This window comes from Ciconia boyciana, chromosome 2, assembly GCF_034638445.1.
Source record: "Ciconia boyciana chromosome 2, ASM3463844v1, whole genome shotgun sequence".
Lineage (NCBI taxonomy): Eukaryota > Metazoa > Chordata > Aves > Ciconiiformes > Ciconiidae > Ciconia > Ciconia boyciana.
The window spans coordinates 95,506,802-95,528,274 of NC_132935.1; positions in this window are offsets into that span (position 1 = coordinate 95,506,802).

Sequence of the window (21,473 nt, forward strand, 5' to 3'; positions counted from 1 at the left end):
TGGCATTATTTCCCAGTAACAACTGCAGAATCCTTATGGAAGAAGCCAATTAAGCAATAAAGCACAATAAAGTACAGCCTATTACGCTAACATAATAATTCACACCTACAGTATTGCTACTAGATTCACACCTGCAGTGTTAGAAAAAGCCAAAAGCCAGGAACTATTAAAACAAGCTAGCCAGTTTATTATTACAATATAATTTGTGCCTGGGGATACACTGCAGAAATTATAAAATATTGATATGTATTTTTATTTGAGTGTGAACAAAAATCTGAATTTTAAAAGGGAAATGATTGAGTGGTTTCAGAGTAAAATCAGATGGAGCTTGATTCATTTAAAACTATACAAGGCAAAATGCTGAAAAGTAGCCAGTGGGGTGGGGGTTTGCGGCAGGAGGGGAAAGGAGTGGATGAGGTGACACCACAGCTTCTCGCATCTGCTCTGTGGCCCGCTCTCATGGGGCAGGTACTCAGCTGACCTTAGCTGGAGGACCTCATTGAAGCCAACAGAGCTATTAGGTACATAGAGCTAGCTGCTGGGCTGGAAGCAATTTGATGGAAAAAAATTAAGTGCTTAGTCAGAGTATCTAGCATGCATTTCCTTTGAAACATCCCCCAGTGATAACTATCATAATTATACTTCTTTGCTCAGATTGGTTACAGAAGAATTAGGCTGCCATCATCCATTCTTGCTCTGTGAAGAGTTTCAGCTGAGTTGAAGGCACAGGACATGGCACTGCTCAGCTGTGTCAGCAGCAGGTCGCCCCATCCTAAAGGACTCCCAAACAAGGAAGAACTAAAAACGACAGATCCAGAGACAGTAAAGACTCCCTCCCTTATGACACTCCCCAGATTGTTCAGAAAACAAAAAATATGCTGTTTTCTTATGCTTATGGCATGAATGGGGCTGGATGTTCCCATTTCACTTGGTTATGACCCTAATGGAACCAGTTGCAGGATATAAACAAGGGAGTTGAGTGGTGCTCTGGTACGTGGGATATACCTTTTCCATTCAGAATTTGGGCAAGCCAGAGAGCAGAGGTAGCCTGCTCCTGCGCTAACACCTGGTGGGTACTGGAGGGCATGGAGGAGTTGCATGCTGGCGTTCATTGTTAATGCACCTGTAACACAGTGCCTGAAGCCATCCCTGGTATTACAGGCAAAATAAAGGCATTGCCCATTCCTATGCAATGTCTAAGAAACCGTACTCATTACTGTCGGTTCCTTTGGCAGGCTAGGACCCTGACTAACAAGCCCCACAGCTTCTGTGTCTCATTGACCTGATGGCCCGAGGCTGGTCGCCTCAGCTCGGCTATCGCATTCTCCTCCTGCCTGACCTCCCCTGCCTCCTCTTTCCAGTCTATCTAAAGAGCTGCCACAGAAATAACCTTCCCCTCCCGCTGCTCTGACCTTGTCCCCAGGTGCCCCTGGGAGATGACTGGCACACCAGATCTGCTGTGTAAAGGCTGCAACCACCTTCGCTGGTAACACTTTAACTCCAAGCAGCCAGGCAGGCAGATAAGTGAGAGGTCAGGGTGGTCCCTGCATCGCCTCTGCTGACCGAGTCTGTTTCTCCAGCGTGACCCTCCAACATCCCTCGTACAGTCGTCCTCCTCACGCTGTTGTAAACCCCGCCGGCGTCCATCCTGCCCTTGTCCTAGCCTGCATCCTGGATCCCCCCCGAGGACCTTCGGGACAACGGCCAGTGATGGGGCCGGCCCACCAGGATGGGCAGGGGGACTGCAGGGGCACTCGACCTCAAGCCACATCCCTGTGCCCCAGGTGGTTCCTCTGAGATCTCCAGACCTTGCCAGACAGTCTTCAGGAGTCCATGTGCTAAAACATCCGGGGCCCACCCTCTCCGTGAGGAACTGAACACAGAACCTGGGGGAAACCCCATAAATTACAGCCCACAGAGTTGCTCAGGATTACCACTAATTAGTTAAACAAATCTTACCCGCTGTGATTTCTATGGCGACTCAGTGGCCCCAGCCTCCACTGCTTTAGCAAAGGTGCTGAGAAGGTATCAGGGGCACTTGGCTCAAAGCTGGGTTGTCTTGCAACATTTTTCTGAAGAGCTGTTTGCTTTGGCCTGTCGATTTCTGTGTGCAAAAGAAAAAACAACCCAAAACACAACACAACAAACAAGTAGATAATTTCTAGGAACAAACTAATAGCTTTAGGGATCAAGTTAGGGGAAGAGGGTGAGAAAAAAAGCAGTCGGAGCTGAGGGACTTAAGAAATGCCTGGAGCTTGCCCAGAGCTTGTGCTAAAATGAAAGGGGGTGAAAATGGGTCAGATCTTTTTCTTTTAAATTTGTATTCCACCTGTTCAAGGGGCTCCTTGAAAACTTGTAACAGCCAAAAGTGTGTTTCACAGCTCTGAACACAGAAGGGAAGTAAAAGTAATCTCGTCTTTGCTGTTTTTGTGAAATGACATCCCTTTGCAAAGGCAGAGTGCTGTGCTCTATGCAGTACCCAAGCTGTACTGTTAAACTACCACACATACATACAATTAATTCTAAAACCTAGAAATATAGGGGAAGGGGCGGGGCACTCAATTTTTTTAAAGAAGCCGTTTCTAAAGATGTGGCAAGGAAAAAAAAAAAAGGCAGAAAGACACATTTTCTATTAGGACCAGATGTGGAAAGGGGGGAAAAACTAGGTTTGTGCCAACCAGCATCGAGGAGAATTTTTTACGTTTCAGCGTCGGAGCTGAATCTGCAGCACGCCGCACCACATGCTGATATCCGTCAGTCTAATGGCTATGGCGTATTAGCCGCATAACGCTCCTGCCAGCAGAGAGAAGGGAGTTGGTAAACTAAAAGCAATCTCTTCTCTCCATCTATTATGGTATAACCTTTTGGACAGTTAGTGAAAACTGGTTCAAACTCTGCTGTCGTCCAAACTTCAAACCCATTGAAAAGCTTGCTTTGGCCCCAGGCCAAAGTCTAGTGTTTTATTACCAGTCTCATGTCTTTCTGTCCCTCGCCTTCCATTATCCACTTATTTTCTTAACTTTTTAGAAAAAAAAATAATAAAGCATCCTTATAGTACAACAACTATCTTAACAAATTCTGGTACATGTCGTGGACCTCGTTAATTGATTCCACATCCAAAACACAAGACTTTGGGCTATTTTTGTTGTTCAAAGCTGTACATTGGCCAACATCCTCTGCATATAATTAACCCCCTATTTCCATGGAATCCCTGCATTAACTTATTACAGACTCAGCTGGTAATGAACTCCCGGGAGAAGTCCACATACGGACACTGGCCATTGGCTTTGCTGCCCACGTGGATTAAACAAAAATTAATCTCATCTATTTGGTTATTCATTTGGTGTCTTTAAATTGGAGGCGTTTTTCTGCTTCATTTGAGGCACACAAAGAAAGAGGGATCTGGCTACTGAACTTTATCCAGAAACATCCATGTGTGGAGCAGATTAATGGGAACTTTTCATACCCATAATAGCTTTACAGCAGCAAAGTAGAACACGCAGTTCTCCCTGGGTGACTATAATGCTCTGGGAGACAGGGAAAACAAATGTGGCTAGAAGATAGTAATGTTTTGCTCATCAAGCGCTGCGTAGTTTAGACATCATTAAAGTGATGTGTTTAGAATCAAGCCTGGGAGGAAACTCGGCTACCAGGGGTGGGTTTTTTTAATGCCCTTTTTTTTTTTCTGTGGAGCACTGAAGCTTTTGGACACTGAAATAAAAAGAAGGATGTGACAGATAGAGATGTCCCAAAGCAGCTGCTGGTATCAAGTGACCATATGTAAAATGGTAAAAGGGAACTGACAGGCGGGCTAGTAAGGAAAAGCAGCAGCCACAGCAGGCCTTACCAATTCCCCCTCTACCTGCTTCCTGCTGGAAATGGGAATTTCTAAATAAAGAGAGCAGAACGGCTATTTTTATACCACTTATAACTTATCTTGTAGTGAGCAGCTGGCTGGAACCCAAGAGAGCAAGGTCCTTCTCCGGGCTTTGCACTGACCACAGATCAGTCACCTTACTGCTGCGTGCCTCAGTTTTCCCATTAGTAAAGCCAGGGTAATAGTAACAGTGTCCCCTGGAAAATGCTCTGAGAGCTACTGGGGAGAAGACTGTAAGAGGATAACGCTAAATGAACTCACTTCCCCCCTGCCTTCTCCCCACCTCATCAAACTCCTCCTCAAAAAGAGGGTGACTCTTGGGTTTTGGGGTTACAGTTTTCAACAGCACCCTTCTTTATACTGCAGGAGCATGTCTCTGGTCCATTAGGCTCACATGGAGGTGTCCTGAAGAGGTGTCACAGGGCCTCACAGTCTTTTTTTCCTGCCACGGACACAGAAGCTGCTTCTTGGCATGAATTGACTTCTTCATGTTAAAAACATCAAGGCTACGCTGAGGAGCTTCCTCAGCTTGGCCGTTCCAAATTCATGGCTTAACTTTAGTGGATGGTACTAATCCAATTTCTCGCACGAGGTCCCACTGTAGCAGACTTGCCTTTCCTGTGAATACCCCCTGCCTCTTGTGCTATTTTGGTCCTATTGAGGAAAACCTCATTACTTGGAAAGGTATTTATACAAATTTTAAGTTGGGGATGGGGGCCTGTGTGCTTTTAAAGCCCACAGTCCTGCCTAAGTCACCCTCTTGTACAATATTCCTGTTGTTGTAGGACCTTCTGGAAGAGGAGCAGACCTGGCCACATGCTTCAGGGTCCTCGGGATTTCCCCCGGCTCAGGCAAGTGGTCCTCTTCCGGCAAGCCAGGGATGGAGACCTCCACAGATCAGGACCTTGAGTCCACCTTGGCGGTGCCCTGAGCAGCCTGGAGGACCATCCGCAGTGCAGCCCATCCCTCACAAGGAGCTGCCAGCCACGATCAGTGCCAGACAAAACTTCTGCCTTTCGCTGCAACACTGTCATTTTTTTCAGCCTGAGGTTTTCAGGCACACATGGTACTCGCTCAGGTGATTAAAGGTTGGGGCAGCAATTCCCTGCCCAAGCCAGCTGGATTAAACCTCGCTGACATCTGCCTACGTGCGTCAAAGCCTCAGGCGGCCATGCAGATGTCACCTTTGACAAGCAGGGGCAGATGGGCTCGGAGAAAGGCGAGCACGGTGGCCCAGCTCCTTCTTGGAGGCATTTCTCCCCTCCTGCCCCCCACCTTTCTGGCCAGCATCTCCTCTGTGCAACGGGGCTGGGGCAGCAGCCAGCTGTTCCCCCCATCCCCGGCAGCTGCTGTCTCCCTGCCACCTCAACATCCCGCTGGCGTGGTAAGTTATGTCAGCGGGAAAGCAGATGGGATTCACTGGTGTACGGCAAGAAGCAAAATCAGTCATCATGCCACCTCTGCAAACGGCCTGGCCCGCCACGACACAGGGAGCATGCATGGGTGCAGCCCCTCAGGGAGGAGGGGACTACCTGCCCTGCACCCCCAGCCTTGCTGGAGGGGAGTGGCAGGAGCCATGTATCTCTATATTACCTATTGTATCTGAATAGAAAGAGTTAAAAACTGCTGAAGGGCCCGGGAAAAAGGGCTTTAGAGAGCATGCTCACATCCATGGCCTTAAGCGCTCTTCATCTGAAAACACCAGCCGACCCCCGGGTCACTCTGCCGTGAGTCTAACAGCAATGCCTCCAGGGTGATATGTCCTGGGGTGCCACCATCACTCGTCTCCCACAGATTGAAAGATGACCGACAGGACTGTGACTGGGTGCCCCATGCCTTCTGTGAGGTTTTCGGGCTGGGCAGAGAACAGGCAGGTTTTGTTCATCCAGCGGGGGTCCCCGTTCACTTCTGACAGCCTGCCATAACTCACTGGCCAGCATCTCCTGCCAAACAAGCAGAACAGGAAGCAAAGGGTGTCCAGAAAACCAAAATCAGGCTTGAGGGCACAACACAAAAGCCAGTGGGAACGTGGCCGAGACCCACCCACTTCTTCAAAGCAGCTTTGCAAGTTCCCTTGCTACCAATATTTAACCAGTCGACCAGTTCATCTAGTCAGCTACGTCAGCAAGCATCTCCACTCAACCGCACCGCTCTGGTCCCCTGTGCAGTTGCCACAGGGACGTCAGGGCTGCTCAGGCACACCCCAGCCAGCTGGAAACACACTAGCTCAGGTACTGAGGCCGTGCAAATGGGCAGCAAGGCACAGGGATGGACTAACCACTGGAAGGTTGACTCAGGTTGTCCAACAGAGCTGCCCCACTCACCTTTTTCCAGATGTAGGATGTCTCTGGCCCGCTAACCAAAAGCGGAGCATAGCTACGACCAGCCTAAGGCACAGCAAGAAGACGAAGCAAAGCAGAAGTGGCACTTCTGTTTAATGCATCAAAGGCAACATTTGAAGGACGTTGCTGTCATTGACTAAATAGTGCAAGATGGTTTCTTCAGACAACCAAATTGGTTGGACGTGTCCAGGCCCGTTCTCATTACTGGCTTGGAGATGAAGCTGGTGGGATGCTTGCGGTGCTGAGTTACTTGGCTCATTACAAGCACACATTCTCACACACAAGTTTTGCATCAAAGTGCAAAAAACAATGTATAAGAAAGAGTTGTGACTATAAGAGCAGGATTGCATCTCATCTAGCAGTCTTTCTTTCACAGTTCCCATGAAAACAACAATGTGATTTCCCTTTATTCAATATTTACTAATGCTTCTAAAATACTGGGAAGAATTTCGCTAATCATCCATTTCCTTATGCTTCGCAAAGGAGCTGAAATAAACCCTTAAAAATTACAAGACGTGCAACAACTAGTGGAGGTTTGTAAGCAGCACCAGTTAAATAACCAGCCAGCAGATTACAGCACAAAAACCTTTTCAAAGGGAACTCGATAGCAGAGCGTTGCCGAGGATGCGATGAATGAAGATTGCAGCGTTATCTCTGAGGAAGGATTTAGCTGCCACTGAAGTCAATGAGACCTTAGGAGAGAGATTTAAGGAATTCACTTCTCATTCAGTCTGAAGTTTTCTCAAAGCAACTTGGATATCCACACCGATTTCCAAAGCCTCCAGATCAAGCACCCAAACTTCAGACCACCCACAGCTCTCACACACATTCAGGCTTCCCCAGCAGAGTCAAGGGGAGCCCAGTGCATCCTAAGTTTCCCATTTCTCTGCCTCTCATATTTCCTAACCCCATGGAAATCACCCTCAGAACAGGAGGGAGCTGCCTGCATTAGCAGGGAGCTTGGGCTGGAGAGGAAGACAAGAGGAGAAAGCAACTGCTCTTCAGCCAACCTGACCACCCTGCGAGCCCACGCAGCTTTGCAAGTCTCTGCAAGGAAGAGGATGAAGCTTGGGGAACGTGCAGCACAGGTGATTGCCTGGTGACAGTGGTGACAAGCTGCCACAGAGGGGTCAGCGCTGATGAGTCTTGCCCTTGGCAGGTCCCTCAGAAGAGTAATCATGCATTGGAGGGAGGTCGAGCTGAGGGTTGCTCCATGGTGGGGTGCAGTACTGGCAATCCAGTAAAGAGTAAGCCAATGGAAGCGGTGACTGGACAGCAGACTGGAAACCCTGGGATTTCAACCGCTTCCCCGCAGTGTAAAACTTGATGGCAACCATCGCACACCTCCAAATCAGGCATCCTATGATCCTCACCCATTTTTACCTTTACTCGCCCTATGGTGCCCTGGATGAAGGATAGCATTCCATCTGCAATTGCCCAAAAAAAAGCTGTAAAAAGTCCCGATAAGCTGCTAGGACCCAGTAATTTCTATAAATCGCATTTACTGTTTAAATTCAGGGAAGAAAAAAATAAAATTGATCTACAGTAAAAGCAGATGATTTATCAGGCAAGACTAGAACTTCCCGATTTATCAGAGCAGTGTCAGCTGGGGTTTTAAAACCCAATCTCTACATGTCAAAAATGTAAAAGGTACAGCAGACCCAGGTTTCCAAAGGTTTATCCACACAGTTGCAAGCCTTATGTAGACATGAGGAAGTTCTACCAGCTCAAATAACATTATTTTTAAAGAAGTGAGTTATTCAGGCCAGCTCTGTGAACATCTATTTTACTTTCAGTTTATTTTGGTTTAGCTTAAAATTGACTTCAAGATTGATTATTTCAAACAAAGTTGTCCACCCAGGGCTTTGTAACAATTTTAAACTTTGCTTTTGGTCATGGAAAGCAACTTTTCCACAGAGCAGAGGACAGGACAAGTTTTAATTCACACCTTTGTTTATTTGAGAATTCCCGTGTGGAGCTATTCTTATTTTAGAATAAAAGCACTCATGCAGGGACTGAAGTAACAAGAGAGTTACAGCCCATATAATTATTTCCGAACATTTTGTGTGTATGCCAGCTTTGTATCACAACACCCACTCTGTATGCCAGTTCTGATGTAATGACATAACTCATTGTAATAGATTATTTGGGGATTAAAAACAAAACAAACAGGTATTATAAGGAAAAAATATTGCCACATGAGGGCATGCTTCATCTCTTTCAAAAGCTTGCCTTTTCGTCTCAGATATTTAAGGCAAGTTACATTTTAAGACCTAGTTTTAGGAAAAGGAATACTCAGTTTTTAATTATGATTTGCTAGGTTTCTTACATACCAATTAAGTGCAAAATTATCACAAACTTTGAAAAGAAATACTCTTTGCTCCCATCTGTGGACATACTATTTTCCTGTACTGACAGCAGCATAAGCTTTGGTCTTAGGGCAGAGGAGATGAGCTATCTGGAATCTCAATGCATAATACTCATGTTTTGTACCATTTGGTACAAAACCACAGGACACAAAAATCAAACACAAACCTACAAAAGATATAAATTTCACCTTTTGCCCAATGGAAAGAGTTTCCTGGTTGACCAGCCACACCAAGGCAAAGGGTGGCATCTCTTACTGTCCTCTTGCAAAAGAAGGGCCGGGTTGCAGGGTTCCCCGGGGTTCCCCAGCTCTAGTGCACCGCTGGATCTGTCTCTTCCCACAAATGACCTCCCGTGCATCCGTGCAACCCCTGCGTCCTCAGATCACGAGATCACTCCCAAACCTGCAGTATACCTTTGTGGGGATTCCTGAAATCACATGGTAACCCCAACAAAGTCCAAGTGTCCCCTGCAAAGTCCACCTTTTAGGCAAAACTACCACCCTCAGCCTTTCAGAGCCTACTAGGTCATTTGTGGTAACAGGCCAGAAATTAATTAGGTCTGCAGACGGTACCGACAGGCAGTAAGAGGTTAATCTCTCCACCCAGAGAGCTGCACCAGAGCAGGAAGGATCCTCAAGGCCACAAACTTTCTCTGGTCCTCAAAGGAGGATTTTGGACCCACGGTGGAGCACAGTGATTAACTAGGAAACAACAGCATCCAAGCCTTTGAGTCACTACAAGTAATTTTTCTTCTAGTGAGTCAGAGTATCTGCACATCCTTACTTCCTGGAAACTTGAGTACTTAAACACGCAATATCCCCACTTGAGTATCATGTCTGTATCATGGAAATGATTCTCAAAATGTTAGGTTTCTCCCAGCTCTAGCCAGTATCCATGGATGCTCAACATGCTACAGGACCTGGCCTTGGGGTAATCTGTTAAAATCAAACAGGAGGGTGTTTTCCCAAATTCCAGAGGAGCAGGGTCACACGCCAAGTTTCAGATGCCCGCCACTCGCCTGACTTGGGCTCAGCAGTCCCTGCCAGAGGAGCACCAGCTCCCGGAGCCTTCATCCTTGGCTGATCCAGGGAAGCAGGAAGCTGCAGGGGCTGCAGCCCTGACAGCACCCGGCTGCACAGTTTTGGCAGTCTGGGCTTGTGCTGACTAAGACGTTCGCACTGACGATAAGAGCCAGCTCATGGGGGAATCTTTCTTCGGCTTCTCCCTTAATCCCAGAAATGTAAATCCACTACGTGCATCTTTCACCACCACACCCATGCTCCAAGATGATTTCATCTGCCCGTGGAAAAGGCAGATGAAACACGAATGCTCTGATGCTTGTGGAAACAGGTGCAGCGGTAAATAAGTTGAGAGACAGGCTTTTAATCCAATGACCCGGACAATGTTGAATCCTCACATATTTTTGTTGTTGGTAAACATGTTTCGATTATAAAATTGAAAGATGCCAGGCTTTATGTTCTCACTGTAAGATATCACAGGAAAATGCACTGTGGTATTGGATGGGAGCATCACCAGTATTCTGTGCTAACGGTGACTAAAATTTTCCTCTTTCCTTCCGTGATTCTACCAAGAGTAGTTTTGAATTTATGCCTCAGCACATAAGTAACGGGATATTTATAAACATCCACGGGACCAGATACATTGCGCCCCTGGACAATCAGACCCAAAGAAACAAGAACCCCGAATGCCCACTTGCGGTTAAGGGAGGGACCAAGTTTCTCCCTAACTCCCTTGCCAGGCCTTAAACTGCTTTTTTTGTGCGTGGCCTGGCTTCCCCACCAGCTTTTGCACCACAGCCTGAACCCATCCATCCCCCCCACACCACCACGGCCCCGCTGAGGCCTGCAGCTCCCAGTGGGGCAGCAGCAGGCCATTGCTGCCTGCTGCCTCCTCCCCGAGAGCCTTGCCCAGCCACCCCGCCGCCGGGATCTGGAAGGGCCACACTGCAGTTTGTTAACGGGGCGGAAACGGCAGCTGGATCCCTCTGTGCCCACCAGAAACAAAAGCAAGGGCAGGGAGATGACCAGGCAGTCATCTGCTGAGCGCTGGGGGAGAGGAGAGGTCCCCGCTCGCCCGCCCGGCCCCCGGCGTGCACAGCAGCAGCGTTATCTGCACCTCCGAGCATCCCAGGCTCGCCTGGCGCTGGGAGATAAAGGAATCATATTGTATCTTTAAAGAGGGGCAGGGGTGCGGGAGAGGCGGCCTGTGGCCCCGTCTTGGACCCGGCAGGAACAGGCCAGCAAGCGTGTGGGAGCAAGCGGGACACCCGAGTCGCACACGGCGAAGGCCAGCCTGGCGCGGGCACTGCTGCCCACACAGGGCAGCGGGACGGCCCTCCTGTGGCTCCTCAGCCAAATGATGGAGGAGCTCCAGCACCCAAGGGACAACCTTCCCGCTGTGAGCGGAGAGAGAGGGAGGTGCGGAGAGCGGGGTGAGAGGGATGTCAGCCTGAAGAGCGCTGGGGGCAGGGAATAAATAAGATAGAGCTTGGCAAAGTAAAATAAAAAAGAACAAAAGTAAAAGTAACTCTATAAAAAATAAATAGAATAGGATGAAGTAAAATAAAATAAATACATTTTAAATGTAAAATAAAATGTGGCGGGGAGGGGGAGGGAGAAGTAGCCACTTTCTCACTGGCTCCTGCCTCAGCAGCACAGGCCTGTCCCAGCTCATGGGAGGACCAGGGTGGTCTCCCAGGGCTTTATCCCTGGAGGAACACCACCCGACCGACAGCCCCCGCCGCCACCGCGGGAGCCTCCTCCAGACATCGGGGGAGCTGGCCGCCACCTGCAGCGGCCGAGGAGGCTGCCCTGTGCCCAGGCGGGCGGCGAAGGGGCCTCCCCTCTCCCCGGGCTCCTGGGTGCCAGCTCACCCTGATTCACGCGGCTGTTTCGCAGGCGGCTCTGGCTGGGAGTCAACAGGAACCCGGCGCCCCGGTCGAAGGCTGGAGCGGCTCACAGGCCACAGCAGGCTTCCTGGCAGAGCCGGTGCTGCGGGTGCTCCCAGGAAAACGCAGGAGCGGATTTGGGCAGCAGAGGAAGGGAAAGCACTTCCTTTTTCAGTTCACGCCCTCACAGATTAGGCAGGACAAGGACACCTGACATCACCTGCCCGGCCAGGTGGCCTGTGCAGGTCCCTGCAGGGAACTGCCACCCAGCATGGAATCTCCAGGGAACACAACAGGGCGCAGGAGATGTCCTCTTTCCTCGGTGTGCAATGTCTAAGGTATCAGCTGGCTCACCACCTTCACCAAAAGGCACTGGTAGGACACGTGCAGCAGGAGCAGGCTGCAAAGTCTACAAGCCCTTGATTTCATCCGGGCTTAGGTGGTGTTTCTGGCCAGCCACCGCTTCAGCAGGTGCCCACAAGCTTGACTGCCCAGTACATGCACCTGGGAGATCTCTCTGCCAAAACTTGCTGTTATTTCACATCACTGCAAGCGTGGCCTGTCTGGGAGGATTCCCGGATGGCTGGGGAGAAAGAGAAACAACAACATCCCAAAAGCTTAAAAGGTAGAACCTCAGCAGGAGTCAGGTACTGAAGTTCCTTTGGTACCACTGAAAATCCCATCCAAAGTCCTCAGGCCCAGCACAGGCAGGTTACACAAGCTCACCTGCCTGTACACAGGCACCCCTGTCACTAGGACTTTTGCCTCATTTGCAACAATAAGTCTATTTATAAAGCACCACCTTCCTCTTCCAGCTCCACCGCCGGTGCTCGCAGCATCGACGAGCGAGCGCTCAGCAAGCGAGCCCCTGCAGCTGCGAGGCTGCCCCTTCCTGCTCCCACCACTCCTGCCGGGAGCTGGCAGGGCAAAAGGCCTGCCTACCCTAAAGCGGCTCCTCCGGCCACTCCACCGGCCATACGCAGCCTCGGTTGCGTCAGCTGCTCTCGCGAAGCCGCTGGGCTCCGCATGGCCGCAGCCGAGGCGCGAGCACACGTTTCGCTTGCCTGATGGCTGGTAACCTCACCGCAGAGAGACGGTGAACAGCTGGGTTGAGCAAGCCTCCGCAGCCACCAAGGGTATGTGAGTCAAAGCCCTCACACCGGTATGTAAACACAAAGCACAGGTAGAAAGCCAAAGGATCAGCCATTTGAATGCAAATAAAAACCTCACGGTGTACGAGAGGCACAACGTAAAAATCACTGGTCGCCATAAAAAAACCACTAGGCTTTCCATGGAGTAAGAGCTAAGCAGGAGCTCCCACTTCAGCCCCGAGACAACTGCGCCTGCCTCTCTCTCTGCAGAGGAGAATTCCTCTTTGACCGGGGAAGAAAACAGGGAACAGGCATAAGGAAAACAGCACATGGCAGCAATCATGGGAGAGTGGCAAACAGCCATCCTAACTGGTGGTCACAAAGCTGTCCAGCAGCTGCAGAGAGAGAGGAGGAGGGGGAAAGTGAGCCAGAGGGAGATGGAGCGGAGGAGGAGGGGAGGAAGCTTTAAAGACGAGCAGATTGAGGGCAGCCTCTCAAACAAGTCAAAACTCAGAGATGTGGTCACGACTCCCTGTTTAGCAGGAGGCATCCGCAAATTAATAAAAAGGAATAAAACCTGGACTACTAGGAAGTCAAACTCAGTCAGATTCATACATATTTAACAGGGACATTCATCCGAATAGAGGCCTGCCTGTAGCGTGCTGGAAACAAGTCACGCTGCCTGGGAGGCTCACACAGAAAGCCTCGCTCCCGGCCAGCACGGGACAGAAAGGCGGGGGATTGCTCACTGTCCTTGGGGAAAAAGCAGCCCTGATGCGAATGGAGAAGATGAAGGAGCAGATGAGATCCCAGGGAAGGGGTATGTCCTGCACCGGTGAGATGCCGAGGAAAGGGCACGCTCTCTGGACCCCGACCCAGGGAGAACAGGAGAGACCATGCTCTGTTTCGCAGCTGAAACCCGCCTCCTGGCACATGCTGCAGGGGACAAGCAGGGACAAGCATGGCTGCCCAGGCTGGGATAGCCCCAGGAAAAAGCTTCTCTCATTTTCTGGTCCAGAGCTCTTGCTCTCAGTGCAGCAGCATGGCTTTGACAAGAAGCCCCAGCAAGCTGGAGGAACATGTGCCAGGATCATAACTGATGTCAGGAGGATGAGGGATGGTGGGATCACATCTCCTTTAGTCTCTCCAGCAATGGCCTGGATCCAGGTGTGGACCTGGGTTATAAACCTATTGCCACACCATCCCAGTGGGCCCTTTCAGACCTGGATTAGTGGGAATTCAAGCCTAAGAGAACCACGCTGCATCAAACCATGTTGCTTCTGCTCCAACTCTGCCTGGGCACTGGCTGAACCCTTGGGTAGGGCTCTGCAATGGCATGTCCTGTATCACAGCTGCTCCACGGGCAGCCCCCAGCAACCCCTTGGCATTTGATGTGAACCTCATTAGTACAGAAATGGGAAACCCACCTTGGGTACTACTGGCTTGGGAAGCGTCATCACAGGATTCCCCCTGCCTACTGTCCTCCGTCGGCATCCCTGTGAAACACAAAAACAATTCCTACCAAGGCAAGTTTCCTCTCTGTCCGGCACAGCCTGTCATAGGAGTTCTGCAACCCAGGCTATGTCCTTGCTGACACCTGCTCAACCTCAGAGCCCTCCAGGGGTTTGCACAAGCACAACTGGCTGAACTTTCCAACGAGGCAGAGGAACACAGGCACTCATCCCACAGGAATTGCTACAGCCCTGTTGACGCGGAGGCTGCGAGATGGTGTTTCCAGAGCAGATTTCCCTCTCTCCTAGAGGCGGAGGCTCTCCCTTGGGGCAGAAGCAATGGCTTTGGTGCACCGTCACCTGTGGCAAACAAGCATCAGCCAGACAAGGAGAGGCTCCTATCTGGCAGATGGGAAGCAGGACGTAGCTGAAGAAAAAAAGGGGAGCACACCTACAGCACATGACAGTAGTACATGATACGTTCCAGAGATACGTGAAAATGACGGTTATGAAAGAAACAGGAGGGGAAGGGAAAGAAAAAAAGTCTTTTGGCCCACGTCCAGGGGGAAAGGTTCATTTCTGTCATTAGACTTAATGGTTCAGCCTAGGGAGAAATGCAAACAGCATCAGGTCCTCCCTTCCCAGAGAAAGAGAGCAGGGTCAAAGGCAAGCACCGCCTTTCCTCTCCCTGTGCATGCCATCTGCCTCAGCCTGACCCGAGGCAGGAGGTTGTCCTGAACTGCCATTGTAGCCGGGTTTAAGGAGAACAGCAGTGGTCTGGTGATCGCTGCACCATGTAGGGAATCAGAAGTACTTTTGCCTCAGGCACCACGGTAAGCTCAGTAGGAACCAGTTTTCATGCATCAGATATATTACATGGATGCCACACATCCCATTTGGCAACTCCCTCAAGTATTGCAAGCTTCTGGACAAAGGGACTCCAAACTCTCTGGATCTGGCACAGCACTCGCCGGACTTGAATTTAGACTTACATTCTTGGCTGGCAGCCCGAGCGCTGGGAAGGAAGCATCCTCATCCCCCTCTCCTCCCTCCTTCCCCCTCCTGCCCCTGAACGGAAGGCGTATTGGATGGCTCCTCTCCACGGGTGAGGGAGGGCTCTTCTGGAATAACACCGCCTGTACGGGGAGCTCTGCTGGTCCTGCTCTTCTCCATTCACCAGGAAAAACTCTGCTGGAATCCATACACATCACAAAATCCAGCTGATTTCGCCAGGATTTCCCTTAAGAAGAAAATCAGGAAATCAAAGAGTTCCAGCGGTGTTGAAACATTTTTCAGCATGTTTGAAAGGCAACATAGCTGCTTTTTTTTCATTATTTCAAAACTACTTTCATTTTAATGTTGTGTCTGTTTGTATTGCATTAGGTAAGCTGCAAAACTCAAAATCAAAGCTTCCAATTGATCTAAAACAAAAAAAAAAAAAAAGGAGTTGGGGGTAAAAAAACCAGAAGATTTTAAAATTTGCCAAATCAAATTCTGAAAAGTAAAAATCCTCCACAAAACTAACCTAAATCTCAATTCTTACCCTCTGTAGAAATGTTGAACATTATTTGAATAGAATTCTCATTCTGTGAAATCTCCTGGTGTAGATAAGCCTTTAGTACTAGGTAGGATGCGAAAAGTGCTGTGTTGTGTAAAAAGCTGTTATAAAAGTGTTATAACTCCAGTAAGGGGTTCTACCAGTACAGCATCTAAATTTTTTTTTTTTTTTTTTTTATCACCAATAAAAGCATACAGCCAGGGGAGAAGCTATCTGTACATCAGGATTTACAAATTTAGGAATTATATAATCCTAAATGACATTTCCCAGCATCAGTCCTCTGGACCACATGACTTTTCAAAACAGAAACAACTTCAGCATCCTGTTAACTGTGTCCTCATGTGCATGTATGCAGATCCATTGGTCTTACAGGTGTAAATTAGGGCAGGATTTGGTCCATGACATCCATAGCCCAAAAGAACAATTGCAAATCCTTAAAGGAGAGGGGGAGAAAAGAGACAATAGCCCTAAAACAATTAGTGAGATAAAAGAAAAATAATAATGTTGACAAAAGCAACGCCATATGTTAACTTGACCCTAAATAAAACCTTAGGTACCGGCTAGTAAGTACTCTGTCAAAATCACTGAACTGAACACTAAAACAAAGCCACTTCGGAGGGGGCAGCAGCTTTAAACCTACAGAAAGCAGCTTTACATACCAACCGCAGGCAGCGAGTAAAGAACACGGTGTTTAAGCAGAAATTGCAGGAAGCGTGTGGGTGGCAATAGCCATCCTCCATGGTAGAGTTTAGTGGAGGACACTGCGACCATTCCTGTGGCTGGTACAGGGATATCTCCATGCCATGGCGAGATATACCGCCAAGGCACACCCTGCTTTCCAAGGTGCACCCTGCTTTCCAAGGGCTCAGCAGCTGGCTTGGGATGAGCCTCCAGGAATTGCAAGGGACTGAAGCAGAATTAGAAGAGTCAGAAATGAAAGGTGAGATCTTGGACCAAATACAATAGATCTTGGGTGCTGTACAAAAGTCACAGAGATCAGATGTCGCCCAGTGATTAGGGGAAGATGGGATAGTATCAAAAAGCAGGTAGGCCAGCTATGTTAAGAGAAAGAAAACTCCTTCGATGATAGCCCAGGCCTACGAGTCAAAAGATCTAGTTTATACCCTTGGCAAAGCTGAAAACTTCCTGTGATATCTTAAGCAAACCAGCTTGCTCCTTGACACAACAGGATAATAATTTACACGGTCCAGAGCTTTAAATTAACTGAAGTTTGTAGACTGCTGGGAGCTCTCGAGGTGAAAAGTGCTCTTACCTTAAAACACAGCAACAAAACCCTCCTCTCATCCATCTGCTGAGCACAGTGGGAACGCTCCTGGTAGGGTACTATACACAGCCAGCTCCCACTGATGTAAAACATGCTTTAGCGCTTGCTACTTAGTGCCAATAAGGTCCCAGCATACCACTTCCTCCTTTGCCTCCTATCCCTTATAACCAGCTATACCCCACCACATTCTTCATGAATGGAAACTGTTCATATCATTATAGTAGGTATAGCCAAGTAAACAGAAAAAAACAGAAGATTTGCTAGAGGGTGCTGGGGGAAGGGAGGATGTAATGGTGATCAGCAGCTTTGGCAGCTATGTAAATGGTACCAAGCAGGGCAATTTCGTTAACCACCTCCCTGTCAAGAAAACCAGAACCGTGGGGATTTGTATTTAGAGAAGGCTTTCCAACATGCTGTTGGCTCTTATCTTGACCCAGCATTGCATATGTTATTCATCACAGGCCATGACAGAAGTTATATCAGCATCAGCAGCAACCAGAGTAGCAGAATATTCTGTGTGGGAAAAAAAAAACCACCAACAAAAACCCACCGGTGTTTACCATGAATAATGTCAGTTGTACTACAGTTTCCACCTTCCAGTTGGAGTAATTTGGCTCTGAGCTGATGAAAGAGCTTTCAGAATATGGGCTGAAAGGAAGACAGCATCCAGATGTATTTGACAGGAGTAAAAACCTATATAAGCCCTACGTTTCTTGTCTAAAAGTCACCACCTCAAAATAGCTTGTGATCTAGTTATTTTTATTTAGAGAAGAGCCTGTGCCTTGAGTTTGGATCCAAGTCCAAATTCCACTAGAGTTTCAGACTGTTGTTAAGGTAGGATGCTCCATTCTGGCCCAGTTCAGAAACAGGATGACCAGTAAGTTAGGGATCTCATTTACAGCCAGACTCAGACATTAGGGTGGCCCATTTTTACAGGTTTGTGTCATACAATAAACCACCAGCTTTACACAAAAGGGCGGGTTTGTTTCTTGATGAAGGGAGAATTTTAAAACTGTGTGCTCATTTCCATGTTTCAGAAAGGCTGCAGGTTGTTTCTGGGATGCTGGGAAGACTCCTGAGTCTCACCAGGCCTCAGAGGGGACCATTCGATAATGGAGAGCATGTTTCACTACCTGAAAATCATAGTAGTGGGTTCTATCAGCTCTCCGTGTTAAAGCACTTCCAGCACACAGACACATTTACAACTGGGCCACGCACAGTAGTATAGCTTGCTCCCTTTTGCCTGTGCACGCGTCAAGGATTCTTCGACAGTTCTGTATTTTTGGATCTGGAAACCCTGTAAGAACTCCAGGATCTCTTAAAAACCACCCGCACGTTTTCGCCCTGCTTCCTCCCATTTCTGAATGATCCCTTGAGCACAGGAGCTTTCTTCTTCGCCCCTAACTGGATATTCTTAAACATTTTATTATAACTCGTTGGTTCAGCTTTAACCACAGTGGTACTAACATAATAATTAATACAAATTTCTTGTAAATGCTCTGTTAGTAAATTTGGATACCAATGACCTCTTAGTTACTTGAGCTTTTACCACACTGTGTACCCATCCTACAGCTCTTGTTTACACAAGAGGCTGATGCAGTCCCAAAAAACACCATTTTAGTTGCTCATGTAACAAACAAGTACTTCACATGTATTTTACGCACATGCTTGGCACAAAATATCCAACTACATAGTCACCAAAACAGGAGTAACATGGTCTGCTCCAGTAGATGTATCCAGTCCCACACACATGCCTTACCCGTCTTCAGACCTGCAGGAGGCAATGCAGGAACTGTCTGGGGCTGCGGACATGTTCTGTGGGAAAGGCTGCAGCCGCCTTCTCTCCTCTCCCTCCTTTCTAAAACTGAGGGTAAGGCTGTGCTAGTAAACAGCTCTCTCTTAAAGGTAAAGCAATGTCAGCTGGGTTAACTAACACCACCTTTGTCAGCACTTAAAACTATCTGAGAGACTTCACCTGACAGATTAGGAAGACCTTGGACCACCTTTTCTAATAGCAGAGCAAGTAGTACTGGCGCTTTCAGCAGAGGATTGGTAGCAAGCATCTGGAATGGCTGTAAGATCTCCAACCAGCTCAGCTGTTTGAAAATAAATGCCTGTCTGCAGCCTTATGGAACTAAGCTAGTACATCTTCAGACAACCCTTACATAAATCTCTTGTGCACTCAAGAGATTTATGATAAACACTTGCTCTTTCCTTAACCTCCAAAACCTTTTCCACCTGCTGAATAACACAAGATTCTTTCCCCTCACCCAGCCTGTCCAATATCTATATAAAGCCTCTAGAGAAGATTCGGTGGTACCATGGACTGACTTGTCAGCAGTACACATATGACACCCATCTCTACATCATCTTCACCTCCCATGCAAATAACACCATTACCCAGCTCTTCAGGGGCTTGGCTGAGATCAGCAAATGAATGAAGAGAAGTTGGCAGAAGCTGACTCATCACAAGAGCCTGGGCTGACGATGGTATAGGGAAGTATTTTACATTTCCATAATGTCATCCATTCGCCACCACTGGCATTAAGACTAATGGAAGATTTAATGTTCATCTGAACTCATTCATCCCAGAAACCCCAATAACTGTTGCTGCAAAAACCTTAATTCTTCAGCACTATTTCTGATCGGATGACTTGCTAGATTGAACTTGGCCCTTATGCTCGATTTCTACAACCTGGCAGGTTTAGAAATGATACCCCGTACAAGAATGCTTCAGTCCATTTAGTCAGCAGCACAAGACCACCGAACAAGCTTGAGCTCTGTTCTTTGCTCTGCTGACCACTCAGTCCCAGCTTAAATTCAAGACTTTGCCCTTATTTTCAAAGCTTTCATGACCTTAGCAAAAATTGGTTTAAGGACATCCACACTTCTAATATTATATTGAAATCTGACAGTTATATTGCTCTGTAACAAAATAAATACCTAATTTGAAGATGAGTGCACCAGAGATTCCCCAGTGCCTAGGACACAACTATGGACTCCTGATCACCTGCAGGAGACAACCATAAATCTCAAAAGTGCAGAACAAAAGAGAAACTCCAATTTTTCAGCCCAGCCTTCCCGTCTCTATTCTAACTGTACCAAAACCACCAGAACGAACAAGTAGTCCATGACTGACAGCCAGGATGAAGTCTGATTTCCAAGGTCACATTCCAGTGGAAGTTCTCTGGTGCCTGATAAAAGGTGAGCTGAGCTGACAGCACCATGATGCTTCTAGCACAAACAGGCTCTCTCGTGTACCCATCTGCCTCTCTCTTTTAACCTTACAGGAACTTCACTTTCAGATCTGTATTCTTTTGTCAAATTAACTGCCCAACAGGCCCACACTTTCAGGGAGGTGCGGAGACAGGGCACATGGAATCACAAACACAGACAGACATACACACAGAGCATGAATTCAGAGGCACTGTTTTACTAGGAAAGAGTTACTGGCAAAAGTGCCCTATGTAAAAAATAGGAGAGGAAAAGAGAGAGAGAAACATCGAAGATGCCTTGTGTTCATTTTCATGAGCTCATAAAGTAATTGGAGGCAGATACATAAGGGTATTCAGGAACATCTGAGGAGTCATTGCTTTCCAACACACCAGTGACAGTCAGGGACTCAGAACCTGGAGAGAATCACACAAACATTTTCAAATGACAAATGAGTCACTAATGATCACCAGGTCTGAAAGAAATTTATTTCCTCCTAAAACAAAGATAAAAGCTGCTTTTCAGTCATATGAGATGTAAAACAAGTCAAAAAGTCTAGAAGATATCACTGAAATACACCTGAATCTATGTCCATAATTCACTGCTACACAGGGAGGGGACCTTGTTTTAAGGTTGCGTTTCCATGTTACTTTTGAATTTCCTGGCCACTGCTCAGTTGCAATATATCTAACTATGTTTAAATTGCCTGCCAAGGAAAGTAAAACAGAGGTACCTCAATAGGGGAACCAACCAGCTGTGTATCTATACAATATTCAGAATAAATGCTCTGACAATGCAGAATCCTCACGATGCATCTAGCATTGCTGGTTTTGCCTGGAAGGAAAAACAGGTATGTATGAGCAGGGATACGGTTCAGAGACACTAAAACAGGTTTATAATACTCTATCCTGTTTTCTTCAGCACAAAAATAAGCCCTGAAGAATACATGTGAGATATTTATTTCTGACAACTGGCAATAACTTTGTGCACTTCAAATGCCAGTCGGAGAACTTTTCAAATGATTGAAAGGCGCATGAAGGTCAAAAAGCTCGGAAGTCTTGCCAAGGATGATAAAACTTTGCTGCATTCATTAAACTTATGTTCCCATTAAATTTTCAGCACAACAACCGTTCAACTTGACATCTGCCTAAATCTGTCCAGTCCTTTGGGCTGATCTGACAAGAAATAAGTGACCAAGCAAACCATCAGAAGAGAAACTTGGAATGACCAAAGAGGCCCACTTGAAGCCTATGCCATGGTGGGGTTATATCTCGTCAGGCTCTTCCAGTGGTTGATCCCAGCAGCAACATTTGGGTTGGCACACCGTGCCAGTGAGTCAGCACTTTTAAGTTACAACTGAGAAAACAAGAAAAAAACCA